General features: G+C 39.9%; 21 non-coding genes and 89 pseudogenes across 21 annotated transcripts; all 110 read left to right on the top strand.

Annotated features, from left to right (window-relative positions):
- Nucleotides 1-65: 65 nt before the first annotated feature.
- On the top strand, nucleotides 66-184 carry LOC146149419 (5S ribosomal RNA). Its single transcript, XR_014498005.1, has one exon. It is a non-coding gene; the product is annotated as a 5S ribosomal RNA (ribosomal RNA).
- Nucleotides 185-258: 74 nt separating this feature from the next.
- On the top strand, nucleotides 259-377 carry LOC146149418 (5S ribosomal RNA; annotated as a pseudogene).
- A 65-nt stretch (nucleotides 378-442) lies between these two features.
- LOC146149417 (5S ribosomal RNA) lies at nucleotides 443-560 on the top strand (annotated as a pseudogene).
- Nucleotides 561-625: 65 nt separating this feature from the next.
- Nucleotides 626-744, top strand: LOC146149416 (5S ribosomal RNA). The gene has a single exon (XR_014497596.1). It is a non-coding gene; the product is annotated as a 5S ribosomal RNA (ribosomal RNA).
- Nucleotides 745-818: 74 nt separating this feature from the next.
- On the top strand, nucleotides 819-937 carry LOC146149415 (5S ribosomal RNA; annotated as a pseudogene).
- A 65-nt stretch (nucleotides 938-1,002) lies between these two features.
- LOC146149414 (5S ribosomal RNA) lies at nucleotides 1,003-1,121 on the top strand (annotated as a pseudogene).
- A 65-nt stretch (nucleotides 1,122-1,186) lies between these two features.
- LOC146149413 (5S ribosomal RNA) lies at nucleotides 1,187-1,305 on the top strand (annotated as a pseudogene).
- A 65-nt stretch (nucleotides 1,306-1,370) lies between these two features.
- On the top strand, nucleotides 1,371-1,489 carry LOC146149412 (5S ribosomal RNA). Its single transcript, XR_014498004.1, has one exon. It is a non-coding gene; the product is annotated as a 5S ribosomal RNA (ribosomal RNA).
- A 74-nt stretch (nucleotides 1,490-1,563) lies between these two features.
- On the top strand, nucleotides 1,564-1,682 carry LOC146149411 (5S ribosomal RNA; annotated as a pseudogene).
- A 65-nt stretch (nucleotides 1,683-1,747) lies between these two features.
- On the top strand, nucleotides 1,748-1,865 carry LOC146149410 (5S ribosomal RNA; annotated as a pseudogene).
- Nucleotides 1,866-1,930: 65 nt separating this feature from the next.
- LOC146149409 (5S ribosomal RNA) lies at nucleotides 1,931-2,049 on the top strand (annotated as a pseudogene).
- Nucleotides 2,050-2,123: 74 nt separating this feature from the next.
- On the top strand, nucleotides 2,124-2,242 carry LOC146149408 (5S ribosomal RNA; annotated as a pseudogene).
- A 65-nt stretch (nucleotides 2,243-2,307) lies between these two features.
- Nucleotides 2,308-2,426, top strand: LOC146149407 (5S ribosomal RNA; annotated as a pseudogene).
- Nucleotides 2,427-2,491: 65 nt separating this feature from the next.
- On the top strand, nucleotides 2,492-2,610 carry LOC146149406 (5S ribosomal RNA; annotated as a pseudogene).
- A 65-nt stretch (nucleotides 2,611-2,675) lies between these two features.
- LOC146149405 (5S ribosomal RNA) lies at nucleotides 2,676-2,794 on the top strand (annotated as a pseudogene).
- Nucleotides 2,795-2,868: 74 nt separating this feature from the next.
- Nucleotides 2,869-2,987, top strand: LOC146149404 (5S ribosomal RNA; annotated as a pseudogene).
- Nucleotides 2,988-3,052: 65 nt separating this feature from the next.
- Nucleotides 3,053-3,171, top strand: LOC146149403 (5S ribosomal RNA; annotated as a pseudogene).
- Nucleotides 3,172-3,602: 431 nt separating this feature from the next.
- LOC146149402 (5S ribosomal RNA) lies at nucleotides 3,603-3,721 on the top strand (annotated as a pseudogene).
- Nucleotides 3,722-3,786: 65 nt separating this feature from the next.
- Nucleotides 3,787-3,905, top strand: LOC146149401 (5S ribosomal RNA; annotated as a pseudogene).
- A 249-nt stretch (nucleotides 3,906-4,154) lies between these two features.
- LOC146149400 (5S ribosomal RNA) lies at nucleotides 4,155-4,273 on the top strand. The gene has a single exon (XR_014495488.1). It is a non-coding gene; the product is annotated as a 5S ribosomal RNA (ribosomal RNA).
- A 65-nt stretch (nucleotides 4,274-4,338) lies between these two features.
- On the top strand, nucleotides 4,339-4,457 carry LOC146149399 (5S ribosomal RNA; annotated as a pseudogene).
- A 65-nt stretch (nucleotides 4,458-4,522) lies between these two features.
- On the top strand, nucleotides 4,523-4,641 carry LOC146149398 (5S ribosomal RNA; annotated as a pseudogene).
- A 65-nt stretch (nucleotides 4,642-4,706) lies between these two features.
- Nucleotides 4,707-4,825, top strand: LOC146149397 (5S ribosomal RNA; annotated as a pseudogene).
- A 65-nt stretch (nucleotides 4,826-4,890) lies between these two features.
- On the top strand, nucleotides 4,891-5,009 carry LOC146149396 (5S ribosomal RNA). Its single transcript, XR_014494972.1, has one exon. It is a non-coding gene; the product is annotated as a 5S ribosomal RNA (ribosomal RNA).
- A 65-nt stretch (nucleotides 5,010-5,074) lies between these two features.
- LOC146149395 (5S ribosomal RNA) lies at nucleotides 5,075-5,193 on the top strand (annotated as a pseudogene).
- A 65-nt stretch (nucleotides 5,194-5,258) lies between these two features.
- Nucleotides 5,259-5,377, top strand: LOC146149394 (5S ribosomal RNA; annotated as a pseudogene).
- Nucleotides 5,378-5,442: 65 nt separating this feature from the next.
- LOC146149393 (5S ribosomal RNA) lies at nucleotides 5,443-5,561 on the top strand. The gene has a single exon (XR_014497162.1). It is a non-coding gene; the product is annotated as a 5S ribosomal RNA (ribosomal RNA).
- Nucleotides 5,562-5,635: 74 nt separating this feature from the next.
- On the top strand, nucleotides 5,636-5,754 carry LOC146149392 (5S ribosomal RNA; annotated as a pseudogene).
- A 65-nt stretch (nucleotides 5,755-5,819) lies between these two features.
- LOC146149391 (5S ribosomal RNA) lies at nucleotides 5,820-5,937 on the top strand (annotated as a pseudogene).
- A 65-nt stretch (nucleotides 5,938-6,002) lies between these two features.
- LOC146149390 (5S ribosomal RNA) lies at nucleotides 6,003-6,121 on the top strand (annotated as a pseudogene).
- Nucleotides 6,122-6,195: 74 nt separating this feature from the next.
- LOC146149389 (5S ribosomal RNA) lies at nucleotides 6,196-6,314 on the top strand (annotated as a pseudogene).
- A 65-nt stretch (nucleotides 6,315-6,379) lies between these two features.
- LOC146149388 (5S ribosomal RNA) lies at nucleotides 6,380-6,498 on the top strand (annotated as a pseudogene).
- Nucleotides 6,499-6,562: 64 nt separating this feature from the next.
- LOC146149387 (5S ribosomal RNA) lies at nucleotides 6,563-6,681 on the top strand (annotated as a pseudogene).
- A 65-nt stretch (nucleotides 6,682-6,746) lies between these two features.
- Nucleotides 6,747-6,865, top strand: LOC146149386 (5S ribosomal RNA). Its single transcript, XR_014498446.1, has one exon. It is a non-coding gene; the product is annotated as a 5S ribosomal RNA (ribosomal RNA).
- A 74-nt stretch (nucleotides 6,866-6,939) lies between these two features.
- LOC146149385 (5S ribosomal RNA) lies at nucleotides 6,940-7,058 on the top strand (annotated as a pseudogene).
- A 65-nt stretch (nucleotides 7,059-7,123) lies between these two features.
- LOC146149384 (5S ribosomal RNA) lies at nucleotides 7,124-7,242 on the top strand (annotated as a pseudogene).
- Nucleotides 7,243-7,673: 431 nt separating this feature from the next.
- Nucleotides 7,674-7,792, top strand: LOC146149383 (5S ribosomal RNA; annotated as a pseudogene).
- A 434-nt stretch (nucleotides 7,793-8,226) lies between these two features.
- LOC146149382 (5S ribosomal RNA) lies at nucleotides 8,227-8,345 on the top strand. Its single transcript, XR_014495487.1, has one exon. It is a non-coding gene; the product is annotated as a 5S ribosomal RNA (ribosomal RNA).
- Nucleotides 8,346-8,410: 65 nt separating this feature from the next.
- On the top strand, nucleotides 8,411-8,529 carry LOC146149381 (5S ribosomal RNA; annotated as a pseudogene).
- A 65-nt stretch (nucleotides 8,530-8,594) lies between these two features.
- On the top strand, nucleotides 8,595-8,713 carry LOC146149380 (5S ribosomal RNA; annotated as a pseudogene).
- Nucleotides 8,714-8,778: 65 nt separating this feature from the next.
- Nucleotides 8,779-8,897, top strand: LOC146149379 (5S ribosomal RNA; annotated as a pseudogene).
- A 65-nt stretch (nucleotides 8,898-8,962) lies between these two features.
- LOC146149378 (5S ribosomal RNA) lies at nucleotides 8,963-9,081 on the top strand. Its single transcript, XR_014494957.1, has one exon. It is a non-coding gene; the product is annotated as a 5S ribosomal RNA (ribosomal RNA).
- A 65-nt stretch (nucleotides 9,082-9,146) lies between these two features.
- On the top strand, nucleotides 9,147-9,265 carry LOC146149377 (5S ribosomal RNA; annotated as a pseudogene).
- A 65-nt stretch (nucleotides 9,266-9,330) lies between these two features.
- Nucleotides 9,331-9,449, top strand: LOC146149376 (5S ribosomal RNA; annotated as a pseudogene).
- Nucleotides 9,450-9,514: 65 nt separating this feature from the next.
- LOC146149375 (5S ribosomal RNA) lies at nucleotides 9,515-9,633 on the top strand. The gene has a single exon (XR_014497160.1). It is a non-coding gene; the product is annotated as a 5S ribosomal RNA (ribosomal RNA).
- Nucleotides 9,634-9,707: 74 nt separating this feature from the next.
- Nucleotides 9,708-9,826, top strand: LOC146149374 (5S ribosomal RNA; annotated as a pseudogene).
- A 65-nt stretch (nucleotides 9,827-9,891) lies between these two features.
- Nucleotides 9,892-10,009, top strand: LOC146149373 (5S ribosomal RNA; annotated as a pseudogene).
- Nucleotides 10,010-10,074: 65 nt separating this feature from the next.
- Nucleotides 10,075-10,193, top strand: LOC146149372 (5S ribosomal RNA; annotated as a pseudogene).
- Nucleotides 10,194-10,258: 65 nt separating this feature from the next.
- LOC146149371 (5S ribosomal RNA) lies at nucleotides 10,259-10,377 on the top strand (annotated as a pseudogene).
- Nucleotides 10,378-10,442: 65 nt separating this feature from the next.
- LOC146149370 (5S ribosomal RNA) lies at nucleotides 10,443-10,561 on the top strand. Its single transcript, XR_014498118.1, has one exon. It is a non-coding gene; the product is annotated as a 5S ribosomal RNA (ribosomal RNA).
- Nucleotides 10,562-10,635: 74 nt separating this feature from the next.
- On the top strand, nucleotides 10,636-10,754 carry LOC146149369 (5S ribosomal RNA; annotated as a pseudogene).
- Nucleotides 10,755-10,819: 65 nt separating this feature from the next.
- Nucleotides 10,820-10,938, top strand: LOC146149368 (5S ribosomal RNA; annotated as a pseudogene).
- Nucleotides 10,939-11,003: 65 nt separating this feature from the next.
- LOC146149367 (5S ribosomal RNA) lies at nucleotides 11,004-11,121 on the top strand (annotated as a pseudogene).
- A 65-nt stretch (nucleotides 11,122-11,186) lies between these two features.
- Nucleotides 11,187-11,305, top strand: LOC146149366 (5S ribosomal RNA; annotated as a pseudogene).
- A 306-nt stretch (nucleotides 11,306-11,611) lies between these two features.
- LOC146149365 (5S ribosomal RNA) lies at nucleotides 11,612-11,730 on the top strand (annotated as a pseudogene).
- Nucleotides 11,731-11,794: 64 nt separating this feature from the next.
- Nucleotides 11,795-11,912, top strand: LOC146149364 (5S ribosomal RNA; annotated as a pseudogene).
- Nucleotides 11,913-11,977: 65 nt separating this feature from the next.
- On the top strand, nucleotides 11,978-12,096 carry LOC146149363 (5S ribosomal RNA; annotated as a pseudogene).
- A 74-nt stretch (nucleotides 12,097-12,170) lies between these two features.
- On the top strand, nucleotides 12,171-12,289 carry LOC146149362 (5S ribosomal RNA; annotated as a pseudogene).
- A 65-nt stretch (nucleotides 12,290-12,354) lies between these two features.
- On the top strand, nucleotides 12,355-12,473 carry LOC146149361 (5S ribosomal RNA; annotated as a pseudogene).
- A 65-nt stretch (nucleotides 12,474-12,538) lies between these two features.
- On the top strand, nucleotides 12,539-12,657 carry LOC146149360 (5S ribosomal RNA; annotated as a pseudogene).
- Nucleotides 12,658-12,722: 65 nt separating this feature from the next.
- Nucleotides 12,723-12,841, top strand: LOC146149359 (5S ribosomal RNA; annotated as a pseudogene).
- Nucleotides 12,842-12,906: 65 nt separating this feature from the next.
- Nucleotides 12,907-13,025, top strand: LOC146149358 (5S ribosomal RNA; annotated as a pseudogene).
- A 65-nt stretch (nucleotides 13,026-13,090) lies between these two features.
- Nucleotides 13,091-13,208, top strand: LOC146149357 (5S ribosomal RNA; annotated as a pseudogene).
- A 74-nt stretch (nucleotides 13,209-13,282) lies between these two features.
- On the top strand, nucleotides 13,283-13,401 carry LOC146149356 (5S ribosomal RNA; annotated as a pseudogene).
- A 65-nt stretch (nucleotides 13,402-13,466) lies between these two features.
- On the top strand, nucleotides 13,467-13,585 carry LOC146149355 (5S ribosomal RNA; annotated as a pseudogene).
- A 65-nt stretch (nucleotides 13,586-13,650) lies between these two features.
- On the top strand, nucleotides 13,651-13,769 carry LOC146149354 (5S ribosomal RNA; annotated as a pseudogene).
- Nucleotides 13,770-14,017: 248 nt separating this feature from the next.
- Nucleotides 14,018-14,135, top strand: LOC146149353 (5S ribosomal RNA; annotated as a pseudogene).
- Nucleotides 14,136-14,200: 65 nt separating this feature from the next.
- LOC146149352 (5S ribosomal RNA) lies at nucleotides 14,201-14,319 on the top strand (annotated as a pseudogene).
- A 65-nt stretch (nucleotides 14,320-14,384) lies between these two features.
- Nucleotides 14,385-14,503, top strand: LOC146149351 (5S ribosomal RNA; annotated as a pseudogene).
- A 250-nt stretch (nucleotides 14,504-14,753) lies between these two features.
- LOC146149350 (5S ribosomal RNA) lies at nucleotides 14,754-14,872 on the top strand. Its single transcript, XR_014495486.1, has one exon. It is a non-coding gene; the product is annotated as a 5S ribosomal RNA (ribosomal RNA).
- A 248-nt stretch (nucleotides 14,873-15,120) lies between these two features.
- On the top strand, nucleotides 15,121-15,239 carry LOC146149349 (5S ribosomal RNA). The gene has a single exon (XR_014498022.1). It is a non-coding gene; the product is annotated as a 5S ribosomal RNA (ribosomal RNA).
- A 64-nt stretch (nucleotides 15,240-15,303) lies between these two features.
- LOC146149348 (5S ribosomal RNA) lies at nucleotides 15,304-15,422 on the top strand. Its single transcript, XR_014495496.1, has one exon. It is a non-coding gene; the product is annotated as a 5S ribosomal RNA (ribosomal RNA).
- A 74-nt stretch (nucleotides 15,423-15,496) lies between these two features.
- Nucleotides 15,497-15,615, top strand: LOC146149347 (5S ribosomal RNA; annotated as a pseudogene).
- Nucleotides 15,616-15,680: 65 nt separating this feature from the next.
- LOC146149346 (5S ribosomal RNA) lies at nucleotides 15,681-15,799 on the top strand (annotated as a pseudogene).
- A 431-nt stretch (nucleotides 15,800-16,230) lies between these two features.
- LOC146149345 (5S ribosomal RNA) lies at nucleotides 16,231-16,349 on the top strand (annotated as a pseudogene).
- A 65-nt stretch (nucleotides 16,350-16,414) lies between these two features.
- Nucleotides 16,415-16,533, top strand: LOC146149344 (5S ribosomal RNA; annotated as a pseudogene).
- A 250-nt stretch (nucleotides 16,534-16,783) lies between these two features.
- LOC146149343 (5S ribosomal RNA) lies at nucleotides 16,784-16,902 on the top strand. The gene has a single exon (XR_014495485.1). It is a non-coding gene; the product is annotated as a 5S ribosomal RNA (ribosomal RNA).
- Nucleotides 16,903-16,967: 65 nt separating this feature from the next.
- On the top strand, nucleotides 16,968-17,086 carry LOC146149342 (5S ribosomal RNA; annotated as a pseudogene).
- Nucleotides 17,087-17,151: 65 nt separating this feature from the next.
- Nucleotides 17,152-17,270, top strand: LOC146149341 (5S ribosomal RNA; annotated as a pseudogene).
- Nucleotides 17,271-17,335: 65 nt separating this feature from the next.
- On the top strand, nucleotides 17,336-17,454 carry LOC146149340 (5S ribosomal RNA; annotated as a pseudogene).
- A 65-nt stretch (nucleotides 17,455-17,519) lies between these two features.
- Nucleotides 17,520-17,638, top strand: LOC146149339 (5S ribosomal RNA). The gene has a single exon (XR_014494946.1). It is a non-coding gene; the product is annotated as a 5S ribosomal RNA (ribosomal RNA).
- Nucleotides 17,639-17,703: 65 nt separating this feature from the next.
- On the top strand, nucleotides 17,704-17,822 carry LOC146149338 (5S ribosomal RNA; annotated as a pseudogene).
- Nucleotides 17,823-17,887: 65 nt separating this feature from the next.
- Nucleotides 17,888-18,006, top strand: LOC146149337 (5S ribosomal RNA; annotated as a pseudogene).
- A 65-nt stretch (nucleotides 18,007-18,071) lies between these two features.
- On the top strand, nucleotides 18,072-18,190 carry LOC146149336 (5S ribosomal RNA). The gene has a single exon (XR_014497159.1). It is a non-coding gene; the product is annotated as a 5S ribosomal RNA (ribosomal RNA).
- A 74-nt stretch (nucleotides 18,191-18,264) lies between these two features.
- LOC146149335 (5S ribosomal RNA) lies at nucleotides 18,265-18,383 on the top strand. Its single transcript, XR_014496473.1, has one exon. It is a non-coding gene; the product is annotated as a 5S ribosomal RNA (ribosomal RNA).
- Nucleotides 18,384-18,448: 65 nt separating this feature from the next.
- On the top strand, nucleotides 18,449-18,567 carry LOC146149334 (5S ribosomal RNA; annotated as a pseudogene).
- A 65-nt stretch (nucleotides 18,568-18,632) lies between these two features.
- On the top strand, nucleotides 18,633-18,751 carry LOC146149333 (5S ribosomal RNA; annotated as a pseudogene).
- A 65-nt stretch (nucleotides 18,752-18,816) lies between these two features.
- On the top strand, nucleotides 18,817-18,935 carry LOC146149332 (5S ribosomal RNA; annotated as a pseudogene).
- A 65-nt stretch (nucleotides 18,936-19,000) lies between these two features.
- On the top strand, nucleotides 19,001-19,119 carry LOC146149331 (5S ribosomal RNA). The gene has a single exon (XR_014498003.1). It is a non-coding gene; the product is annotated as a 5S ribosomal RNA (ribosomal RNA).
- Nucleotides 19,120-19,193: 74 nt separating this feature from the next.
- On the top strand, nucleotides 19,194-19,312 carry LOC146149330 (5S ribosomal RNA; annotated as a pseudogene).
- Nucleotides 19,313-19,377: 65 nt separating this feature from the next.
- On the top strand, nucleotides 19,378-19,496 carry LOC146149329 (5S ribosomal RNA; annotated as a pseudogene).
- Nucleotides 19,497-19,561: 65 nt separating this feature from the next.
- Nucleotides 19,562-19,679, top strand: LOC146149328 (5S ribosomal RNA; annotated as a pseudogene).
- A 65-nt stretch (nucleotides 19,680-19,744) lies between these two features.
- On the top strand, nucleotides 19,745-19,863 carry LOC146149327 (5S ribosomal RNA; annotated as a pseudogene).
- Nucleotides 19,864-20,169: 306 nt separating this feature from the next.
- LOC146149326 (5S ribosomal RNA) lies at nucleotides 20,170-20,288 on the top strand (annotated as a pseudogene).
- Nucleotides 20,289-20,352: 64 nt separating this feature from the next.
- On the top strand, nucleotides 20,353-20,470 carry LOC146149325 (5S ribosomal RNA; annotated as a pseudogene).
- Nucleotides 20,471-20,535: 65 nt separating this feature from the next.
- LOC146149324 (5S ribosomal RNA) lies at nucleotides 20,536-20,654 on the top strand (annotated as a pseudogene).
- Nucleotides 20,655-20,728: 74 nt separating this feature from the next.
- On the top strand, nucleotides 20,729-20,847 carry LOC146149323 (5S ribosomal RNA; annotated as a pseudogene).
- A 65-nt stretch (nucleotides 20,848-20,912) lies between these two features.
- LOC146149322 (5S ribosomal RNA) lies at nucleotides 20,913-21,031 on the top strand (annotated as a pseudogene).
- A 65-nt stretch (nucleotides 21,032-21,096) lies between these two features.
- LOC146149321 (5S ribosomal RNA) lies at nucleotides 21,097-21,215 on the top strand (annotated as a pseudogene).
- Nucleotides 21,216-21,280: 65 nt separating this feature from the next.
- On the top strand, nucleotides 21,281-21,399 carry LOC146149320 (5S ribosomal RNA; annotated as a pseudogene).
- Nucleotides 21,400-21,464: 65 nt separating this feature from the next.
- LOC146149319 (5S ribosomal RNA) lies at nucleotides 21,465-21,583 on the top strand (annotated as a pseudogene).
- Nucleotides 21,584-21,648: 65 nt separating this feature from the next.
- LOC146149318 (5S ribosomal RNA) lies at nucleotides 21,649-21,766 on the top strand (annotated as a pseudogene).
- A 74-nt stretch (nucleotides 21,767-21,840) lies between these two features.
- On the top strand, nucleotides 21,841-21,959 carry LOC146149317 (5S ribosomal RNA; annotated as a pseudogene).
- Nucleotides 21,960-22,024: 65 nt separating this feature from the next.
- On the top strand, nucleotides 22,025-22,143 carry LOC146149316 (5S ribosomal RNA; annotated as a pseudogene).
- Nucleotides 22,144-22,208: 65 nt separating this feature from the next.
- LOC146149315 (5S ribosomal RNA) lies at nucleotides 22,209-22,327 on the top strand (annotated as a pseudogene).
- A 250-nt stretch (nucleotides 22,328-22,577) lies between these two features.
- Nucleotides 22,578-22,696, top strand: LOC146149314 (5S ribosomal RNA). Its single transcript, XR_014495484.1, has one exon. It is a non-coding gene; the product is annotated as a 5S ribosomal RNA (ribosomal RNA).
- A 65-nt stretch (nucleotides 22,697-22,761) lies between these two features.
- On the top strand, nucleotides 22,762-22,880 carry LOC146149313 (5S ribosomal RNA; annotated as a pseudogene).
- Nucleotides 22,881-22,945: 65 nt separating this feature from the next.
- Nucleotides 22,946-23,064, top strand: LOC146149312 (5S ribosomal RNA; annotated as a pseudogene).
- Nucleotides 23,065-23,129: 65 nt separating this feature from the next.
- On the top strand, nucleotides 23,130-23,248 carry LOC146149311 (5S ribosomal RNA; annotated as a pseudogene).
- A 65-nt stretch (nucleotides 23,249-23,313) lies between these two features.
- On the top strand, nucleotides 23,314-23,432 carry LOC146149310 (5S ribosomal RNA). The gene has a single exon (XR_014494935.1). It is a non-coding gene; the product is annotated as a 5S ribosomal RNA (ribosomal RNA).
- Nucleotides 23,433-23,460: the final 28 nt, after the last annotated feature.

Genomic DNA, 23,460 nt, shown 5'->3' with positions numbered 1-23,460 from the left:
AAATATGATTTATTTAAGTTTCTACATTTTTAAATAGATTAGACCAAAAAATGTTGACCAATACTGCCTACGAACATATCATGTTTAATGCACCCGATCTCGTCCGATCTCGGAAGTTAAGCAACGTCGGGATTGGTTAGTACCTGGATGGGTGACCGCCTAGGAATACCAATTGTCGTAGGCAAAATATGATTTTTAAAATATATACCAATGTTTACATTTTCAATGAGTTTAGACCAAAACATGTTGACCAATACTGCCTACCACCATACCAGTTTGAATGCACCCGATCTCGTCCGATCTCGGAAGTTAAGCAACGTTGGGATTGGTTAGTATTTGGATGGGTGACCGCCTAGTAATAGCAATTGTCGTAGGCAACATATGATTTATTTAAGTTTTTAGATTTTCTTATAGAATAAACCAAAAAATGTTGAGCAATACTGCCTACGACCATACCAGGTTAGTGCTCCCGATCTCGTCCGATCTCGGAAGTTAAACAACCTCGGGATTGTTTAGTACTTGAATGGGTGACCGCCTAGGAATACCAATTGTCGTAGGCAAAATATGATTTATTTAAGTTTCTAAATTTTTAAATAGATTAGACCAAAAAATGTTGACCAATACTGCCTACGAACATATCATGTTTAATGCACCCGATCTCGTCCGATCTCGGAAGTTAAGCAACGTCGGGATTGGGTAGTACCTGGATGGGTGACCGCCTAGGAATACCAATTGTCGTAGGCAAAATATGATTTTTTAAATATATACCAATGTTTACATTTTCAAAGAGTTTAGACCAAAACATGTTGACCAATACTGCCTACCACCATACCAGTTTGAATGCACCCGATCTCGTCCGATCTCGGAAGTTAAGCAACGTCGGGATTGGTTAGTACTTGGATGGGTGACCGCCTAGGAACACCAATTGTCGTAGGAAAAACATGATTTATTTAGGTTTTTACATTTTTAATTAGATAAGACCAAAAAATGTTGACCAATACTGCCCACGACCATACCAGGTTGAATGCACCCGATCTCGTCCGATCTCGTAAGTTATGCAACCTTGGGGTTGGTTAGTACTTGGATGGGTGACCGCCTAGGAATACCAATTGTCGTAGGCAAAATATGATTTATTTAAGTTTCTACATTTTTAAATAGATTAGACCAAAAAATGTTGACCAATACTGCCTACGAACATACCATGTTTAATGCACCCCATCTCGTCCGTTCTCGGAAGTTAAGCAACGTCGGGATTGGTTAGGACTTGGATGGGTGACCGCCTAGGAATACCAATTGTCGTAGGCAAAATATGATTTATTTAAGTTTCTACATTTTTAAATAGATTAGACCAAAAAATGTTGACCAATACTGCCTACGAACATATCATGTTTAATGCACCCGATCTCGTCCGATCTCGGAAGTTAAGCAACGTCGGGATTGGTTAGTACCTGGATGGGTGACCGCCTAGGAATACCAATTGTCGTAGGCAAAATATGATTTTTAAAATATATACCAATGTTTACATTTTCAATGAGTTTAGACCAAAACATGTTGACCAATACTGCCTACCACCATACCAGTTTGAATGCACCCGATCTCGTCCGATCTCGGAAGTTAAGCAACGTTGGGATTGGTTAGTATTTGGATGGGTGACCGCCTAGTAATAGCAATTGTCGTAGGCAACATATGATTTATTTAAGTTTTTAGATTTTCAAATAGAATAAACCAAAAAATGTTGAGCAATACTGCCTACGACCATACCAGGTTAATGCTCCCGATCTCGTCCGATCTCGGAAGTTAAACAACCTCGGGATTGTTTAGTACTTGAATGGGTGACCGCCTAGGAATACCAATTGTCGTAGGCAAAATATGATTTATTTAAGTTTCTAAATTTTTAAATAGATTAGACCAAAAAATGTTGACCAATATTGCCTTCGAACATATCATGTTTAATGCACCCGATCTCGTCCGATCTCGGAAGTTAAGCAACGTCGGGATTGGGTAGTACCTGGATGGGTGACCGCCTAGGAATACCAATTGTCGTAGGCAAAATATGATTTTTTAAAGATATACCAATGTTTACATTTTCAAAGAGTTTAGACCAAAACATGTTGACCAATACTGCCTACCACCATACCAGTTTGAATGCACCCGATCTCGTCCGATCTCGGAAGTTAAGCAACGTCGGGATTGGTTAGTACTTGGATGGGTGACCGCCTAGGAACACCAATTGTCGTAGGAAAAACATGATTTATTTAGGTTTTTACATTTTTAATTAGATAAGACCAAAAAATGTTGACCAATACTGCCCACGACCATACCAGGTTGAATGCACCCGATCTCGTCCGATCTCGTAAGTTATGCAACCTCGGGGTTGGTTAGTACTTGGATGGGTGACCGCCTAGGAATACCAATTGTCGTAGGCAAAATATGATTTATTTAAGTTTCTACATTTTTAAATGGATTAGACCAAAAAATGTTGACCAATATTCCCTACGAACATACCATGTTTAATGCACCCCACCTCGTCCGTTCTCGGAAGTTAAGCAACCTCGGGATTGGTTAGTACTTGGATGGGTGACCGCCTAGGAATACCAATTGTCGTAGTCAAAATAAGATTTATTTAAGTTTCTACATTTTTAAATAGATTAGACCAAAAAATGTTGACCAATACTGCCTACGAACATATCATGTTTAATGCACCCGATCTCGTCCGATCTCGGAAGTTAAGCAACGTCGGGATTGGTTAGTACCTGGATGGGTGACCGCCAAGGAATACCAATTGTCGTAGGCAAAATATGATTTTTAAAATATATACCAATGTTTACATTTTCAAAGAGTTTAGACCAAAACATGTTGACCAATACTGCCTACCACCATACCAGTTTGAATGCACCCGATCTCGTCCGATCTCGGAAGTTAAGCAACGTCGGGATTGGTTAGTACTTGGATGGGTAACCGCCTAGGAACACCAATTGTCGTAGGAAAAACATGATTTATTTAGGTTTTTACATTTTTAAATAGATAAGACCAAAAAATGTTGACCAATACTACCCACGACCATACCAGGTTGAATGCACCCGATCTCGTCCGATCTCGTAAGTTATGCAACCTCGGGATTGGTTAGTACTTGGATGGGTGACCGCCTAGGAATACCAATTGTCGTAGGCAAAATATGATTTATCTAAGTTTCTACATTTTTAAATAGATTAGACCAAAAAATGTTGACCAATACTGCGTACGACCATACCAGGTTAATGTACCCAATCTCGTCCGATCTCGTAAGTTAAGCAACGTCGGGATTGGTCAGGACTTGGATGGGTGACCACCTAGGAATACCAATTGTCGTGGTCAAAATATGATTTATTTAAATTTCTACATTTTTAAATAGATTAGACCAAAAAATGTTGACCAATACTGCGTACGACCATACCAGGTTAATGTACCCAATCTCGTCCGATCTCGTAAGTTAAGCAACGTCGGGATTGGTCAGTACTTGGATGGGTGACCGCCTAGGAATACCAATTGTCGTGGTCAAAATATGATTTATTTAAGTTTCTACATTTTTAAATAGATTAGACCAAAAAATGTTGACCAATACTGCGTACGACCATAACAGGTTGAATGCACCCGATCTCGTCCGGGCTCGTAAGTTAAGCAACGTCGGGATTGGTCAGTACTTGGATTGGTGACCGCCTAGGAATACAAATTGTCGTAGGCAACATATGATTTATTTAAGTTTCTAGATTTTAAAATAGATTAGACCAAAAAATGTTGACCGATACTGCGTACGACCATAACAGGTTGAATGCACCCGATCTCGTCCGGGCTCGTAAGTTAAGCAACGTCGGGATTGGTCAGTACTTGGATTGGTGACCGCCTAGGAATACAAATTGTCGTAGGCAACATATGATTTATTTAAGTTTCTAGATTTTAAAATAGATAAGACCAAAAAATGTTGACCAATCATGGCTACGACCATAACAGGTTCAATGCAACCGATCTCGTCCGGGCTCGTAAGTTAAGCAACGTCGGGATTGGTCAGTACTTGGATTGGTGACCGCCTAGGAATACAAATTGTCATAGGCAAAATATGATTTTTAAAATATGTTTACATTTTTAAATAGATTAGCTCAAAAATGTTGACCAATAGTGCCTACGACCATACCAGGTTGAATGCACCCGATCTCGTCCGATCTCGTAAGTTAAGCAACCTCGGGGTTGGTTAGTACTTGGATGGGTGACCGCCTAGGAATACCAATTGTCGTAGGCAAAATATGATTTATTTAAGTTTCTACATTTTTAATTAGATTAGACCAAAAAATGTTGACCAATACTGACTACGAACATATCATGTTTAATGCACCCGATATCGTCCGATCTCGGAAGTTAAGCAATGTCGGGATTGGTTAGTACTTGGATGGGAGACCGCCTAGGAATACCAATTGTCGTAGGCAAAATATGATTTATTCCAGTTTTTACATTTATAAATAGATAAGACCAAAAAATGTTGACCAATGATGCCTACGACCATAACAGGTTGAATGCACCCGATCTCGTCCGATCTCGTAAGTTAAACAACGTCGGGATTGGTCTGTACTTGAATTGGTGACCGCCTAGGAATACAAATTATCGTAGGCAAAATATGATTTATTTAAGTTTTTACATTTTTAAATAGATTAGACCAAAAAATGTTGACCAATAGTGCCTTCGACCATACCAGGTTCAATGCACCCGATTTCGTCCGATCTCGGAAGTCAAGCGACGTCGGGATTGGTTAGTACTTGGATGGGTGACCGCCTAGGAATACCAATTCTCGTAGGAAAAACATGATTTATTTAAGTTTTTACATGTTTAAATAGCTAAGACCAAAAAACGTTGACCAATAGTGCCTACGACCATACCATGTTTAATGCACCCGATCTCGTCCGATCTCGGAAGTTAAGCAACGTCGGGATTGGTTAGTACTTGGATGGGTGACCGCCTAGGAATACCAATTGTCGTAGGCAAAACATGATTTATTTAAGTTTCTACATTTTTAAATAGATTAGACCAAAAAATGTTGACCAATACTGCCTACGAACATACCATGTTTAATGCACCCCATCTCGTCCGTTCTCGGAAGTTAAGCAACGTCGGGATTGGTCAGTACTTGGATGGTTGACCGCCTAGGAATACCAATTGTCGTGGTCAAAATATGATTTATTTAAGTTTTTACATTTTTAAATAGATTAGACCAAAAAATGTTGACGAATGCTGCCTACGACCATAACAGGTTGAATGCATCCGATCTCGTCCGGGCTCGTAAGTTAAGCAACGTCGGGATTGGTCAGTACTTGGATTGGTGACCGCCTAGGAATAGCAATTGTCGTAGGCAAAATATGATTTATTTAAGTTTCTAGATTTTCAAGGAGTTTAGACCAAAAAATGTTGAGCAATACTGCCTACGACCATACCAGGTTGAATGCACCCGATCTCGTCCGATCTCGGGAGTTAAGCAACGTCGGGATTGGTTAGTACTTGGATGGGTGACCGCCTAGGAATAGCAATTGTCGTAGGCAAAATATGATTTTTAAAATATAGACAAATGTTTACATTTTCAAAGAGTTTAGACCAAAACATGTTGACCAGTACTGCCTACGACCATACCAGGTTGAATGCTCCCGATTTCGTCCGATCTCGAAAGTTAAGCAACGTTGGGATTGGTTAGTATTTGGATGGGTGACCGCCTAGTAATAGCAATTGTCGTAGGCAACATATGATTTATTTAAGTTTTTAGATTTTCAAATAGATTAAACCAAAAAATGTTGAGCAATACTGTCTACGACCATACCAGGTTAATGCTCCCGATCTCGTCCGATCTCGGAAGTTAAACAACCTCGGGATTGTTTAGTACTTGGATGGGTGACCGCCTAGGAATACCAATTGTCGTAGGCAAAATATGATTTATTTAAGTTTCTAAATTTTTAAATAGATTAGACCAAAAAATGTTGACCAATATTGCCTACGAACATATCATGTTTAATGCACCCGATCTCGTCCGATCTCAGAAGTTAAGCAACGTCGGGATTGGGTAGTACCTGGATGGGTGACCGCCTAGGAATACCAATTGTCGTAGGCAAAATATGATTTTTTAAATATATACCAATGTTTACATTTTCAAAGAGTTTAGACCAAAACATGTTGACCAATACTGCCTACCACCATACCAGTTTGAATGCACCCGATCTCGTCCGATCTCGGAAGTTAAGCAACGTCGGGATTGGTTAGTACTTGGATGGGTGACCGCCTAGGAACACCAATTGTCGTAGGAAAAACATGATTTATTTAGGTTTTTACATTTTTAATTAGATAAGACCAAAAAATGTTGACCAATACTGCCCACGACCATACCAGGTTGAATGCACCCGATCTCGTCCGATCTCGTAAGTTATGCAACCTCGGGGTTGGTTAGTACTTGGATGGGTGACCGCCTAGGAATACCAATTGTCGTAGGCAAAATATGATTTATTTAAGTTTCTACATTTTTAAATGGATTAGACCAAATATGTTGACCAATATTCCCTACGAACATACCATGTTTAATGCACCCCACCTCGTCCGTTCTCGGAAGTTAAGCAACCTCGGGATTGGTTAGTACTTGGATGGGTGACCGCCTAGGAATACCAATTGTCGTAGTCAAAATAAGATTTATTTAAGTTTCTACATTTTTAAATAGATTAGACCAAAAAATGTTGACCAATACTGCCTACGAACATATCATGTTTAATGCACCCGATCTCGTCCGATCTCGGAAGTTAAGCAACGTAGGGATTGGTTAGTACCTGGATGGGTGACCGCCAAGGAATACCAATTGTCGTAGGCAAAATATGATTTTTAAAATATATACCAATGTTTACATTTTCAAAGAGTTTAGACCAAAACATGTTGACCAATACTGCCTACCACCATACCAGTTTGAATGCACCCGATCTCGTCCGATCTCGGAAGTTAAGCAACGTCGGGATTGGTTAGTACTTGGATGGGTAACCGCCTAGGAACACCAATTGTCGTAGGAAAAACATGATTTATTTAGGTTTTTACATTTTTAAATAGATAAGACCAAAAAATGTTGACCAATACTACCCACGACCATACCAGGTTGAATGCACCCGATCTCGTCCGATCTCGTAAGTTATGCAACCTCGGGATTGGTTAGTACTTGGATGGGTGACCGCCTAGGAATACCAATTGTCGTAGGCAAAATATGATTTATCTAAGTTTCTACATTTTTAAATAGATTAGACCAAAAAATGTTGACCAATACTGCGTACGACCATACCAGGTTAATGTACCCAATCTCGTCCGATCTCGTAAGTTAAGCAACGTCGGGATTGGTCAGGACTTGGATGGGTGACCACCTAGGAATACCAATTGTCGTGGTCAAAATATGATTTATTTAAATTTCTACATTTTTAAATAGATTAGACCAAAAAATGTTGACCAATACTGCGTACGACCATACCAGGTTAATGTACCCAATCTCGTCCGATCTCGTAAGTTAAGCAACGTCGGGATTGGTCAGTACTTGGATGGGTGACCGCCTAGGAATACCAATTGTCGTGGTCAAAATATGATTTATTTAAGTTTCTACATTTTTAAATAGATTAGACCAAAAAATGTTGACCAATACTGCGTACGACCATAACAGGTTGAATGCACCCGATCTCGTCCGGGCTCGTAAGTTAAGCAACGTCGGGATTGGTCAGTACTTGGATTGGTGACCGCCTAGGAATACAAATTGTCGTAGGCAACATATGATTTGTTTAAGTTTCTAGATTTTAAAATAGATTAGACCAAAAAATGTTGACCAATACTGCGTACGACCATAACAGGTTGAATGCACCCGATCTCGTCCGGGCTCATAAATTAAGCAACGTCGGGATTGGTCAGTACTTGGATTGGTGACCGCCTAGGAATACAAATTGTCGTAGGCAACATATGATTTATTTAAGTTTCTAGATTTTAAAATAGATAAGACCAAAAAATGTTGACCAATCATGGCTACGACCATAACAGGTTCAATGCAACCGATCTCGTCCGGGCTCGTAAGTTAAGCAACGTCGGGATTGGTCAGTACTTGGATTGGTGACCGCCTAGGAATACAAATTGTCATAGGCAAAATATGATTTTTAAAATATGTTTACATTTTTAAATAGATTAGCTCAAAAAATGTTGACCAATAGTGCCTACGACCATACCAGGTTGAATGCACCCGATCTCGTCCGATCTCGTAAGTTAAGCAACCTCGGGGTTGGTTAGTACTTGGATGGGTGACCGCCTAGGAATACCAATTGTCGTAGGCAAAATATGATTTATTTAAGTTTCTACATTTTTAATTAGATTAGACCAAAAAATGTTGACCAATACTGACTACGAACATATCATGTTTAATGCACCCGATATCGTCCGATCTCGGAAGTTAAGCAATGTCGGGATTGGTTAGTACTTGGATGGGAGACCGCCTAGGAATACCAATTGTCGTAGGCAAAATATGATTTATTCCAGTTTTTACATTTATAAATAGATAAGACCAAAAAATGTTGACCAATGATGCCTACGACCATAACAGGTTGAATGCACCCGATCTCGTCCGATCTCGTAAGTTAAACAACGTCGGGATTGGTCTGTACTTGAATTGGTGACCGCCTAGGAATACAAATTATCGTAGGCAAAATATGATTTATTTAAGTTTTTACATTTTTAAATAGATTAGACCAAAAAATGTTGACCAATAGTGCCTTCGACCATACCAGGTTCAATGCACCCGATTTCGTCCGATCTCGGAAGTTAAGCGACGTCGGGATTGGTTAGTACTTGGATGGGTGACCGCCTAGGAATACCAATTCTCGTAGGAAAAACATGATTTATTTAAGTTTTTACATGTTTAAATAGCTAAGACCAAAAAACGTTGACCAATAGTGCCTACGACCATACCATGTTTAATGCACCCGATCTCGTCCGATCTCGGAAGTTAAGCAACGTCGGGATTGGTTAGTACTTGGATGGGTGACCGCCTAGGAATACCAATTGTCGTAGGCAAAACATGATTTATTTAAGTTTCTACATTTTTAAATAGATTAGACCAAAAAATGTTGACCAATACTGCCTACGAACATACCATGTTTAATGCACCCCATCTCGTCCGTTCTCGGAAGTTAAGCAACGTCGGGATTGGTCAGTACTTGGATGGTTGACCGCCTAGGAATACCAATTGTCGTGGTCAAAATATGATTTATTTAAGTTTTTACATTTTTAAATAGATTAGACCAAAAAATGTTGACGAATGCTGCCTACGACCATAACAGGTTGAATGCATCCGATCTCGTCCGGGCTCGTAAGTTAAGCAACGTCGGGATTGGTCAGTACTTGGATTGGTGACCGCCTAGGAATAGCAATTGTCGTAGGCAAAATATGATTTATTTAAGTTTCTAGATTTTCAAGGAGTTTAGACCAAAAAATGTTGAGCAATACTGCCTACGACCATACCAGGTTGAATGCACCCGATCTCGTCCGATCTCGGGAGTTAAGCAACGTCGGGATTGGTTAGTACTTGGATGGGTGACCGCCTAGGAATAGCAATTGTCGTAGGCAAAATATGATTTTTAAAATATAGACAAATGTTTACATTTTCAAAGAGTTTAGACCAAAACATGTTGACCAGTACTGCCTACGACCATACCAGGTTGAATGCTCCCGATTTCGTCCGATCTCGAACGTTAAGCAACGTTGGGATTGGTTAGTATTTGGCTGGGTGACCGCCTAGTAATAGCAATTGTCGTAGGCAACATATGATTTATTTAAGTTTTTAGATTTTCAAATAGATTAAACCAAAAAATGTTGAGCAATACTGTCTACGACCATACCAGGTTAATGCTCCCGATCTCGTCCGATCTCGGAAGTTAAACAACCTCGGGATTGTTTAGTACTTGGATGGGTGACCGCCTAGGAATACCAATTGTCGTAGGAAAAACATGATTTATTTAGGTTTTTACATTTTTAAATAGATAAGACCAAAAAATGTTGACCAATACTGCCCACGACCATACCAGGTTGAATGCACCCGATCTCGTCCGATCTCGTAAGTTATGCAACCTCGGGGTTGGTTAGTACTTGGATGGGTGACCGCCTAGGAATACCAATTGTCGTAGGCAAAATATGATTTATTTAAGTTTCTACATTTTTAAATAGATTAGACCAAAAAATGTTGACCAATACTGCCTACGAACATACCATGTTTAATGCACCCCATCTCGTCCGTTCTCGGAAGTTAAGCAACGTCGGGATTGGTTAGGACTTGGATGGGTGACCGCCTAGGAATACCAATTGTCGTAGGCAAAATATGATTTATTTAAGTTTCTACATTTTTAAATAGATTAGACCAAAAAATGTTGACCAATACTGCCTACGAACATATCATGTTTAATGCACCCGATCTCGTCCGATCTCGGAAGTTAAGCAACGTCGGGATTGGTTAGTACCTGGATGGGTGACCGCCTTGGAATACCAATTGTCGTAGGCAAAATATGATTTTTAAAATATATACCAATGTTTACATTTTCAATGAGTTTAGACCAAAACATGTTGACCAATACTGCATACCACCATACCAGTTTGAATGCACCCGATCTCGTCCGATCTCGGAAGTTAAGCAACGTCGGGATTGGTTAGTACTTGGATGGGTAACCGCCTAGGAACACCAATTGTCGTAGGAAAAACATGATTTATTTAGGTTTTTACATTTTTAAATAGATAAGACCAAAAAATGTTGACCAATACTGCCCACGACCATACCAGGTTGAATGCACCCGATCTCGTCCGATCTCGTAAGTTATGCAACCTCGGGGTTGGTTAGTACTTGGATGGGTGACCGCCTAGGAATACCAATTGTCGTAGGCAAAATATGATTTATTTAATTTTCTACATTTTTAAATAGATTAGACCAAAAAATGTTGACCAATACTGCGTACGACCATACCAGGTTAATGTACCCAATCTCGTCCGATCTCGTAAGTTAAGCAACGTCGGGATTGGTCAGTACTTGGATGGGTAACCGCCTAGGAATACCAATTGTCGTAGGCAAAATATGATTTATTTAAGTTTTTACATTTTTAAATAGATTAGACCAAAAAATGTTGACGAATGCTGCCTACGACCATAACAGGTTGAATGCACCCGATCTCGTCCGGGCTCGTAAGTTAAGCAACGTCGGGATTGGTCAGTACTTGGATTGGTGACCGCCTAGGAATACAAATTGTCGTAGGCAACATATGATTTATTTAAGTTTCTAGATTTTAAAATAGATTAGACCAAAAAATGTTGAGCAATACTGCCTACGACCCTACCAGGTTGAATGCACCCGATCTCGTCCGATCTCGTAAGTTAAGCAACGTCAGGATTGGTTAGTACTTGGATGGGTGACCGCCTAGGAATAGCAACGTCGGGATTGGTTAGTAGTTGGATGGGTGACCGCCTAGGAATAGCAATTGTCGTAGGCAAAATATGATTTTTAAAATATAGACAAATGTTTACATTTTCAAAGAGTTTAGACCAAAACATGTTGACCAGTACTGCCTACGACCATTCCAGGTTGAATGCTCCCGATCTCGTCCGATCTCGAAAGTTAAGCAACGTTGGGATTGGTTAGTATTTGGATGGGTGACCGCCTAGTAATAGCAATTGTCGTAGGCAACATATGATTTATTTAAGTTTTTTGATTTTCAAATAGATTAAACCAAAAATGTTGAGCAATACTGCCTACGACCATACCAGGTTAATGCTCCCGATCTCGTCCGATCTCGGAAGTTAAACAACCTCGGGATTGTTTAGTACTTGAATGGGCGACCGCCTAGGAATACCAATTGTCGTAGGCAAAATATGATTTATTTAAGTTTCTAAATTTTTAAATAGATTAGACCAAAAAATGTTGACCAATACTGCCTACGAACATATCATGTTTAATGCACCCGATCTCGTCCGATCTCGGAAGTTAAGCATCGTCGGGAATGGGTAGTACCTGGATGGGTGACCGCCTAGGAATACCAATTGTCGTAGGCAAAATATGATTTTTAAAATATATACCAATGTTTACATTTTCAAAGAGTTTAGACCAAAACATGTTGACCAATACTGCCTACCACCATACCAGTTTGAATGCACCCGATCTCGTCCGATCTCGGAAGTTAAGCAACGTCGGGATTGGTTAGTACTTGGATGGGTGACCGCCTAGGAACACCAATTGTCGTAGGAAAAACATGATTTATTTAGGTTTTTACATTTTTAAATAGATAAGACCAAAAAATGTTGACCAATACTGCCCACGACCATACCAGGTTGAATGCACCCGATCTCGTCCGATCTCGTAAGTTATGCAACCTCGGGGTTGGTTAGTACTTGGATGGGTGACCGCCTAGGAATACCAATTGTCGTAGGCAAAATATGATTTATTTAGGTTTTTACATTTTTAAATAGATAAGACCAAAAAATGTTGACCAATACTGCCCACGACCATACCAGGTTGAATGCACCTGATCTCGTCCGATCTCGTAAGTTATGCAACCTCGGGGTTGGTTAGTACTTGGATGGGTGACCGCCTAGGAATACCAATTGTCGTAGGCAAAATATGATTTATTTAACTTTCTACATTTTTAAATGGATTAGACCAAAAAATGTTGACCAATATTGCCTACGACAATACCATGTTTAATGCACCCCACCTCGTCCGTTCTCGGAAGTTAAGCAACGTCGGGATTGGTTAGTACTTGGATTGGTGACCGCCTAGGAATACAAATTGTCGTAGGCAACATATGATTTATTTAAGTTTCTAGATTTTAAAATAGATTAGACCAAAAAATGTTGACCAATACTGCCCACGACCATACCAGGTTGAATGCACCTGATCTCGTCCGATCTCGTAAGTTATGCAACCTCGGGGTTGGTTAGTACTTGGATGGGTGACCGCCTAGGAATAGCAATTGTCGTAGGCAAAATATGATTTATTTAAGTTTCTAGATTTTCAAGGAGTTTAGACCAAAAAATGTTGAGCAATACTGCCTACGACCATACCAGGTTAATGCTCCCGATCTCGTCCGATCTCGGAAGTTAAGCAACGTCGGGATTGGTTAGTACCTGGATGGGTGACCGCCTAGGAATACCAATTGTCGTAGGCAAAATATGATTTTTAAAATATATACCAATGTTTACATTTTCAAAGAGTTTAGACCAAAACATGTTGACCAATACTGCCTACCACCATACCAGTTTGAATGCACCCGATCTCGTCCGATCTCGGAAGTTAAGCAACGTCGGGATTGGTAAGTACTTGGATGGGTAACCGCCTAGGAACACCAATTGTCGTAGGAAAAACATGATTTATTTAGGTTTTTACATTTTTAAATAGATAAGACCAAAAAATGTTGACCAATACTGCCCACGACCATACCAGGTTGAATGCACCCGATCTCGTCCGATCTCGTAAGTTATGCAACCTCGGGGTTGGTTAGTACTTGGATGGGTGACCGCCTAGGAATACCAATTGTGGTAGGCAAAATATGATTTATTTAAGTTTCTACATTTTTAAATAGATTAGACCAAAAAATGTTGACCAATACTGCCTACGAACATACCATGTTTAATGCACCCCATCTCGTCCGTTCTCGGAAGTTAAGAAACGTCGGGATTGGTTAGTACTTGGATGGGTGACCGCCTAGGAATACCAATTCTCGTAGGCACAATATGATTTATTTAAGTTTCTACATTTTTAAATAGATTAGACCAAAAAATGTTGACCAATACTGCGTACGACCATACCAGGTTAATGTACCCAATCTCGTCCGATCTCGTAATTTAAGCAACGTCGGGATTGGTCAGTACTTGGATGGGTGACCGCCTAGGAATACCAATTGTCGTGGTCAAAATATGATTTATTTAAATTTCTACATTTTTAAATAGATTAGACCAAAAAATGTTGACCAATACTGTCTACGACCATACCAGGTTAATATACCCAATCTCGTCCGATCTCGTAAGTTAAGCAACGTCGGGATTGGTCAGTACTTGGATGGGTGACCGCCTAGGAATACCAATTGTCGTGGTCAAAATATGATTTATTTAAGTTTCTACATTTTTAAATAGATTAGACCAAAAAATGTTGACCAATTCTGCGTACGACCATAACAGGTTGAATGCACCCGATCTCGTCCGGGCTCGTAAGTTAAGCAACGTCGGGATTGGTCAGTACTTGGATTGGTGACCGCCTAGGAATACAAATTGTCGTAGGCAACATATGATTTATTTAAGTTTCTAGATTTTAAAATAGATTAGACCAAAAAATGTTGAGCAATACTGCCTACGACCCTACCAGGTTGAATGCACCCGATCTCGTCCGATCTCGTAAGTTAAGCAACGTCAGGATTGGTTAGTACTTGGATGGGAGACCGCCTAGGAATACCAATTGTCGTAGGCAAAATATGATTCATTCCAGTTTTTACATTTATAAATAGATAAGACCAAAAAAAGTTGACCAATGATGCCTACGACCATAACAGGTTGAATGCACCCGATCTCGTCCGGGCTCGTAAGTAAAGCAACGTCGGGATTGGTCAGTACTTGGATTGGTGACCGCCTAGGAATACAAATTGTCATAGGCAAAATATGATTTTTAAAATATGTTAACATTTTTAAATAGATTAGCTCAAAAAATGTTGACCAATTGTGCCTACGACCATACCAGGTTGAATGCACCCGATCTCGTCCGATCTCGTAAGTTAAGCAACCTCGGGGTTGGTTAGTACTTGGATGGGTGACCGCCTAGGAATACCAATTGTCGTAGGCAAAATATGATTTATTTAAGTTTCTACATTTTTAATTAGATTAGACCAAAAAATGTTGACCAATGATGCCTACGACCATAACAGGTTGAATGCACCCGATCTCGTCCGATCTCGTAAGTTGAACAACGTCGGGATTGGTCTGTACTTGAATTGGTGACCGCCTAGGAATACAAATTATCGTAGGCAAAATATGATTTATTTAAGTTTTTACATTTTTAAATAGATTAGACCATAAATGTTGACCAACACTGTCTACGACCATACCAGGTTGAATGCACCCGATCTCGTCCGATCTCGGAAGTTAAGCATGGTCGGGATTGGTTAGTACTTGGATGGGTGACCGCCTAGGAATACCAATTGTCGTAGGCAAAATATGATTTATTTAAGTTTTTACTTTTTTAAATAGATTAGACGTAAAATGTTGAGAAATACTGCTTACGACCATACCAGGTTGAATGCACCCGATCTCGTCCGATCTCGGAAGTTAAGCAACGTCGGGATTGGTTAGTACTTGGATGGGTGACCGCCTAGGAATACCAATTGTCGTAGGCAAAATATGATTTTTAAAATATATACCAATGTTTACATTTTCAAAGAGTTTAGACCAAAACATGTTGACCAATACTGCCTACCACCATACCAGTTTGAATGCACCCGATCTCGTCCGATCTCGGAAGTTAAGCAACGTCGGGATTGGTTAGTACTTGGATGGGTAACCGCCTAGGAACACCAATTGTCGTAGGAAAAACATGATTTATTTAGGTTTTTACATTTTTAAATAGATAAGACCAAAAAATGTTGACCAATACTGCCCACGACCATACCAGGTTGAATGCACCCGATCTCGTCCGATCTCGTAAGTTATGCAACCTCGGGGTTGGTTAGTACTTGGATGGGTGACCGCCTAGGAATACCAATTGTGGTAGGCAAAATATGATTTATTTAAGTTTCTACATTTTTAAATAGATTAGACCAAAAAATGTTGACCAATACTGCGAACGACCATACCAGGTTAATGTATCCAATCTCGTCCGATCTCGTAAGTTAAGCAACGTCGGGATTGGTCAGGACTTGGATGGGTGACCACCTAGGAATACCAATTGTCGTGGTCAAAATATGATTTATTTAAATTTCTACATTTTTAAATAGATTAGACCAAAAAATGTTGACCAATACTGCGTACGACCATACCAGGTTAATGTACCCAATCTCGTCCGATCTCGTAAGTTAAGCAACGTCGGGATTGGTCAGTACTTTGATGGGTGACCGCCTAGGAATACCAATTGTCGTGGTCAAAATATGATTTATTTAAGTTTCTACATTTTTAAATAGATTAGACCAAAAAATGTTGACCAATACTGCGTACGACCATAACAGGTTGAATGCACCCGATCTCGTCCGGGCTCGTAAGTTAAGCAACGTCGGGATTGGTCAGTACTTGGATTGGTGACCGCCTAGGAATACAAATTGTCGTAGGCAACATATGATTTATTTAAGTTTCTAGATTTTAAAATAGATTAGACCAAAAAATGTTGACCAATACTGCGTACGACCATAACAGGTTGAATGCACCCGATCTCGTCCGGGCTCGTAAGTTAAGCAACGTCGGGATTGGTCAGTACTTGGATTGGTGACCGCCTAGGAATACAAATTGTCGTAGGCAACATATGATTTATTTAAGTTTCTAGATTTTAAAATAGATAAGACCAAAAAATGTTGACCAATCATGGCTACGACCATAACAGGTTCAATGCAACCGATCTCGTCCGGGCTCGTAAGTTAAGCAACGTCGGGATTGGTCAGTACTTGGATTGGTGACCGCCTAGGAATACAAATTGTCATAGGCAAAATATGATTTTTAAAATATGTTTACATTTTTAAATAGATTAGCTCAAAAAATGTTGACCAATAGTGCCTACGACCATACCAGGTTGAATGCACCCGATCTCGTCCGATCTCGTAAGTTAAGCAACCTCGGGGTTGGTTAGTACTTGGATGGGTGACCGCCTAGGAATACCAATTGTCGTAGGCAAAATATGATTTATTTAAGTTTCTACATTTTTAATTAGATTAGACCAAAAAATGTTGACCAATACTGACTACGAACATATCATGTTTAATGCACCCGATATCGTCCGATCTCGGAAGTTAAGCAATGTCGGTATTGGTTAGTACTTGGATGGGAGACCGCCTAGGAATACCAATTGTCGTAGGCAAAATATGATTTATTCCAGTTTTTACATTTATAAATAGATAAGACCAAAAAATGTTGACCAATGATGCCTACGACCATAACAGGTTGAATGCACCCGATCTCGTCCGATCTCGTAAGTTAAACAACGTCGGGATTGGTCTGTACTTGAATTGGTGACCGCCTAGGAATACAAATTATCGTAGGCAAAATATGATTTATTTAAGTTTTTACATTTTTAAATAGATTAGACCAAAAAATGTTGACCAATAGTGCCTTCGACCATACCAGGTTCAATGCACCCGATTTCGTCCGATCTCGGAAGTTAAGCGACGTCGGGATTGGTTAGTACTTGGATGGGTGACCGCCTAGGAATACCAATTCTCGTAGGAAAAACATGATTTATTTAAGTTTTTACATGTTTAAATAGCTAAGACCAAAAAATGTTGACCAATAGTGCCTACGACCATACCATGTTTAATGCACCCGATCTCGTCCGATCTCGGAAGTTAAGCAACGTCGGGATTGGTTAGTACTTGGATGGGTGACCGCCTAGGAATACCAATTGTCGTAGGCAAAACATGATTTATTTAAGTTTCTACATTTTTAAATAGATTAGACCAAAAAATGTTGACCAATACTGCCTACGAACATACCATGTTTAATGCACCCCATCTCGTCCGTTCTCGGAAGTTAAGCAACGTCGGGATTGGTCAGTACTTGGATGGTTGACCGCCTAGGAATACCAATTGTCGTGGTCAAAATATGATTTATTTAAGTTTTTACATTTTTAAATAGATTAGACCAAAAAATGTTGACGAATGCTGCCTACGACCATAACAGGTTGAATGCATCCGATCTCGTCCGGGCTCGTAAGTTAAGCAACGTCGGGATTGGTCAGTACTTGGATTGGTGACCGCCTAGGAATAGCAATTGTCGTAGGCAAAATATGATTTATTTAAGTTTCTAGATTTTCAAGGAGTTTAGACCAAAAAATGTTGAGCAATACTGCCTACGACCATACCAGGTTGAATGCACCCGATCTCGTCCGATCTCGGGAGTTAAGCAACGTCGGGATTGGTTAGTACTTGGATGGGTGACCGCCTAGGAATAGCAATTGTCGTAGGCAAAATATGATTTTTAAAATATAGACAAATGTTTACATTTTCAAAGAGTTTAGACCAAAACATGTTGACCAGTACTGCCTACGACCATACCAGGTTGAATGCTCCCGATTTCGTCCGATCTCGGAAGTTAAACAACCTCGGGATTGTTTAGTACTTGGATGGGTGACCGCCTAGGAATACCAATTGTCGTAGGCAAAATATGATTTATTTAAGTTTCTAAATTTTTAAATAGATTAGACCAAAAAATGTTGACCAATACTGCCTACGAACATATCATGTTTAATGCACCCGATCTCGTCCGATCTCGGAAGTTAAGCAACGTCGGGATTGGTTAGTACTTGGATGGGTGACCGCCTAGGAACACCAATTGTCGTAGGAAAAACATGATTTATTTAGGTTTTTACATTTTTAAATAGATAAGACCAAAAAATGTTGACCAATACTGCCCACGACCATACCAGGTTGAATGCACCCGATCTCGTCCGATCTCGTAAGTTATGCAACCTCGGGGTTGGTTAGTACTTGGATGGGTGACCGCCTAGGAATACCAATTGTCGTAGGCAAAATATGATTTATTTAAGTTTCTACATTTTTAAATAGATTAGACCAAAAAATGTTGACCAATACTGCCTACGAACATACCATGTTTAATGCACCCCATCTCGTCCGTTCTCGGAAGTTAAGCAACGTCGGGATTGGTTAGGACTTGGATGGGTGACCGCCTAGGAATACCAATTGTCGTAGGCAAAATATGATTTATTTAAGTTTCTACATTTTTAAATAGATTAGACCAAAAAATGTTGACCAATACTGCCTACGAACATATCATGTTTAATGCACCCGATCTCGTCCGATCTCGGAAGTTAAGCAACGTCGGGATTGGTTAGTACCTGGATGGGTGACCGCCTAGGAATACCAATTGTCGTAGGCAAAATATGATTTTTAAAATATATACCAATGTTTACATTTTCAATGAGTTTAGACCAAAACATGTTGACCAATACTGCATACCACCATACCAGTTTGAATGCACCCGATCTCGTCCGATCTCGGAAGTTAAGCAACGTCGGGATTGGTTAGTACTTGGATGGGTAACCGCCTAGGAACACCAATTGTCGTAGGAAAAACATGATTTATTTAGGTTTTTACATTTTTAAATAGATAAGACCAAAAAATGTTGACCAATACTGCCCACGACCATACCAGGTTGAATGCACCCGATCTCGTCCGATCTCGTAAGTTATGCAACCTCGGGGTTGGTTAGTACTTGGATGGGTGACCGCCTAGGAATACCAATTGTCGTAGGCAAAATATGATTTATTTAATTTTCTACATTTTTAAATAGATTAGACCAAAAAATGTTGACCAATACTGCGTACGACCATACCAGGTTAATGTACCCAATCTCGTCCGATCTCGTAAGTTAAGCAACGTCGGGATTGGTCAGTACTTGGATGGGTAACCGCCTAGGAATACCAATTGTCGTAGGCAAAATATGATTTATTTAAGTTTTTACATTTTTAAATAGATTAGACCAAAAAATGTTGACGAATGCTGCCTACGACCATAACAGGTTGAATGCACCCGATCTCGTCCGGGCTCGTAAGTTAAGCTACGTCGGGATTGGTCAGTACTTGGATTGGTGACCGCCTAGGAATACAAATTGTCGTAGGCAACATATGATTTATTTAAGTTTCTAGATTTTAAAATAGATTAGACCAAAAAATGTTGAGCAATACTGCCTACGACCCTACCAGGTTGAATGCACCCGATCTCATCCGATCTCGTAAGTTAAGCAACGTCAGGATTGGTTAGTACTTGGATGGGTGACCGCCTAGGAATAGCAACGTCGGGATTGGTTAGTAGTTGGATGGGTGACCGCCTAGGAATAGCAATTGTCGTAGGCAAAATATGATTTTTAAAATATAGACAAATGTTTACATTTTCAAAGAGTTTAGACCAAAACATGTTGACCAGTACTGCCTACGACCATTCCAGGTTGAATGCTCCCGATCTCGTCCGATCTCGAAAGTTAAGCAACGTTGGGATTGGTTAGTATTTGGATGGGTGACCGCCTAGTAATAGCAATTGTCGTAGGCAACATATGATTTATTTAAGTTTTTTGATTTTCAAATAGATTAAACCAAAAATGTTGAGCAATACTGCCTACGACCATACCAGGTTAATGCTCCCGATCTCGTCCGATCTCGGAAGTTAAACAACCTCGGGATTGTTTAGTACTTGAATGGGCGACCGCCTAGGAATACCAATTGTCGTAGGCAAAATATGATTTATTTAAGTTTCTAAATTTTTAAATAGATTAGACCAAAAAATGTTGACCAATACTGCCTACGAACATATCATGTTTAATGCACCCGATCTCGTCCGATCTCGGAAGTTAAGCATCGTCGGGAATGGGTAGTACCTGGTTGGGTGACCGCCTAGGAATACCAATTGTCGTAGGCAAAATATGATTTTTAAAATATATACCAATGTTTACATTTTCAAAGAGTTTAGACCAAAACATGTTGACCAATACTGCCTACCACCATACCAGTTTGAATGCACCCGATCTCGTCCGATCTCGGAAGTTAAGCAACGTCGGGATTGGTTAGTACTTGGATGGGTGACCGCCTAGGAACACCAATTGTCGTAGGAAAAACATGATTTATTTAGGTTTTTACATTTTTAAATAGATAAGACCAAAAAATGTTGACCAATACTGCCCACGACCATACCAGGTTGAATGCACCCGATCTCGTCCGATCTCGTAAGTTATGCAACCTCGGGGTTGGTTAGTACTTGGATGGGTGACCGCCTAGGAATACCAATTGTCGTAGGCAAAATATGATTTATTTAGGTTTTTACATTTTTAAATAGATAAGACCAAAAAATGTTGACCAATACTGCCCACGACCATACCAGGTTGAATGCACCTGATCTCGTCCGATCTCGTAAGTTATGCAACCTCGGGGTTGGTTAGTACTTGGATGGGTGACCGCCTAGGAATACCAATTGTCGTAGGCAAAATATGATTTATTTAACTTTCTACATTTTTAAATGGATTAGACCAAAAAATGTTGACCAATATTGCCTACGACAATACCATGTTTAATGCACCCCACCTCGTCCGTTCTCGGAAGTTAAGCAACGTCGGGATTGGTTAGTACTTGGATTGGTAACCGCCTAGGAATACAAATTGTCGTAGGCAACATATGATTTATTTAAGTTTCTAGATTTTAAAATAGATTAGACCAAAAAATGTTGAGCAATATTGCCTACGACCATACCAGGTTGAATGCACCCGATCTCGTCCGTTCTCGGAAGTTAAGCAACGTCGGGATTGGTTAGTACTTGGATTGGTGACCGCCTAGGAATAGCAATTGTCGCAGGCAAAATATGATTTATTTAAGTTTCTAGATTTTCAAGGAGTTTAGACCAAAAAATGTTGAGCAATACTGCCTACGACCATACCAGGTTAATGCTCCCGATCTCGTCCGATCTCGGAAGTTAAGCAACGTCGGGATTGGTTAGTACCTGGATGGGTGACCGCCTAGGAATACCAATTGTCGTAGGCAAAATATGATTTTTAAAATATATACCAATGTTTACATTTTCAAAGAGTTTAGACCAAAACATGTTGACCAATACTGCCTACCACCATACCAGTTTGAATGCACCCGATCTCGTCCGATCTCGGAAGTTAAGCAACGTCGGGATTGGTAAGTACTTGGATGGGTAACCGCCTAGGAACACCAATTGTCGTAGGAAAAACATGATTTATTTAGGTTTTTACATTTTTAAATAGATAAGACCAAAAAATGTTGACCAATACTGCCCACGACCATACCAGGTTGAATGCACCCGATCTCGTCCGATCTCGTAAGTTATGCAACCTCGGGGTTGGTTAGTACTTGGATGGGTGACCGCCTAGGAATACCAATTGTGGTAGGCAAAATATGATTTATTTAAGTTTCTACATTTTTAAATAGATTAGACCAAAAAATGTTGACCAATACTGCCTACGAACATACCATGTTTAATGCACCCCATCTCGTCCGTTCTCGGAAGTTAAGAAACGTCGGGATTGGTTAGTACTTGGATGGGTGACCGCCTAGGAATACAAATTGTCGTAGGCAACATATGATTTATTTAAGTTTCTAGATTTTAAAATAGATAAGACCAAAAAATGTTGACCAATCATGGCTACGACCATAACAGGTTCAATGCAACCGATCTCGTCCGGGCTCGTAAGTTAAGCAACGTCGGGATTGGTCAGTACTTGGATTGGTGACCGCCTAGGAATACAAATTGTCATAGGCAAAATATGATTTTTAAAATATGTTTACATTTTTAAATAGATTAGCTCAAAAAATGTTGACCAATAGTGCCTACGACCATACCAGGTTGAATGCACCCGATCTCGTCCGATCTCGTAAGTTAAGCAACCTCGGGGTTGGTTAGTACTTGGATGGGTGACCGCCTAGGAATACCAATTGTCGTAGGCAAAATATGATTTATTTAAGTTTCTACATTTTTAATTAGATTAGACCAAAAAATGTTGACCAATACTGACTACGAACATATCATGTTTAATGCACCCGATATCGTCCGATCTCGGAAGTTAAGCAATGTCGGTATTGGTTAGTACTTGGATGGGAGACCGCCTAGGAATACCAATTGTCGTAGGCAAAATATGATTTATTCCAGTTTTTACATTTATAAATAGATAAGACCAAAAAATGTTGACCAATGATGCCTACGACCATAACAGGTTGAATGCACCCGATCTCGTCCGATCTCGTAAGTTAAACAACGTCGGGATTGGTCTGTACTTGAATTGGTGACCGCCTAGGAATACAAATTATCGTAGGCAAAATATGATTTATTTAAGTTTTTACATTTTTAAATAGATTAGACCAAAAAATGTTGACCAATAGTGCCTTCGACCATACCAGGTTCAATGCACCCGATTTCGTCCGATCTCGGAAGTTAAGCGACGTCGGGATTGGTTAGTACTTGGATGGGTGACCGCCTAGGAATACCAATTCTCGTAGGAAAAACATGATTTATTTAAGTTTTTACATGTTTAAATAGCTAAGACCAAAAAATGTTGACCAATAGTGCCTACGACCATACCATGTTTAATGCACCCGATCTCGTCCGATCTCGGAAGTTAAGCAACGTCGGGATTGGTTAGTACTTGGATGGGTGACCGCCTAGGAATACCAATTGTCGTAGGCAAAACATGATTTATTTAAGTTTCTACATT

Source organism: Ascidiella aspersa, chromosome 4 (genome assembly GCF_963924565.1).
Source record: "Ascidiella aspersa chromosome 4, kaAscAspe10.2, whole genome shotgun sequence".
Taxonomy (NCBI): domain Eukaryota; kingdom Metazoa; phylum Chordata; class Ascidiacea; order Phlebobranchia; family Ascidiidae; genus Ascidiella; species Ascidiella aspersa.
This window is presented reverse-complemented; position numbering and strand designations above follow the sequence as displayed.